Source organism: Egretta garzetta, unplaced genomic scaffold (genome assembly GCF_000687185.1).
Source record: "Egretta garzetta isolate BGI_Z169 unplaced genomic scaffold, ASM68718v1 scaffold912, whole genome shotgun sequence".
NCBI lineage: Eukaryota > Metazoa > Chordata > Aves > Pelecaniformes > Ardeidae > Egretta > Egretta garzetta.
The window spans coordinates 34348-35551 of NW_009258882.1; positions in this window are offsets into that span (position 1 = coordinate 34348).

The window sequence follows — 1204 nt, forward strand, 5'->3', positions numbered from 1 at the left end:
CCACGCCAAGTGCTCAGCCCCACAGCCCAGGCTCCCAGCCCACCAGTGTCACCAGGCGTTTGCTGGAGGATGAAGGGGGGGTCCCAGCAGCACAGCCCACAGGTGGGGGGGAGAGACCCCCCCCTTCCTGCACCCCGATCTGCCACCCTGGGGCTGTGATCCTGGGGTGCTGGCAGGGATGTGGTGCCCAGTGGAGCAGGGCAGCCCGGGGGCTTTGGGCTCAGGGCACCCCCTGGGCTCGGTGCTGGTGCCAATGCTGGTGCTGGGGCCAACACCGGCACCGGGGCCAGGGCTCAGCGCTGATACTGGTGGTGGTGCTGGTGCTGATGCAGGTACTGGTGCCAGTGCTGATGCTGATGCTGGTGCCAGGGCTCAGTGCTGATACTGGTGCCGGTGCTGGTGCTGATGCTGGTGTTGATGCTGGTGCCAGTGCCCATCCTGACATCACTGCCGATGCCAATATTGGTGCTGGGGCTTGGTGCTGGTACCACTGCTGGTGCCGATGCCGACACTGGTCCCCCTGCTGATGCTGATGCCATGCCCCCATCAGTGCCGATGCCAGCGCCAATGCCAGCGCTGATGTTGATCCTGACGCTGGTGCTGATGCCAATACCAGTGCTGGGGCTCAGTGCCAGTGCTGATACTGGCGCCAGGGCTCGGTGCTGATACTGATGCCCATGCCAGTGCTCATGCTGGTGCCAGGGCTCAGTGCTGATACCGGTGCCCGTACCAGTGCTGGTGCCTGTGCCAGTGCTCACACCGGTGCCAGGGCTCAGTGCTGATACCAGTGCCTGTACTGGCGCCAGTGCCCATGCTCTTGCCAGTGCCAGTGCTTGTGCTCACACCAGTGCCGGGGCTTGGTGCTGATGCTGGTGCCCACACCGATGCCGGTGCTGGTGCCCGCGCCAGTGCTCGCACCAGTTCTGGAGCTCGGTGCTGACACCGGTGCCCGTGCTCTCCCCAGTACCGGGTCAGTGCTGATATTGGTGCCCGTACTGGTGCCCATGCCCATGCTCTCACCAGTGCTGGGGCTTGATGCTGATACTGGTGCCCATACTGGTGCTGGTGCCTGTGCCAGTGTTCACACTGGTGCTGGGGCCGGTGCCCGCGCTCTCCCCGCTGCCGGTGCCGATACCGGGGCCGGTGCCCGCGCTGTCACTGGTGCCCATACCGGGGCCGGTGCCCGTGCTCTCTCTGGTGCCCA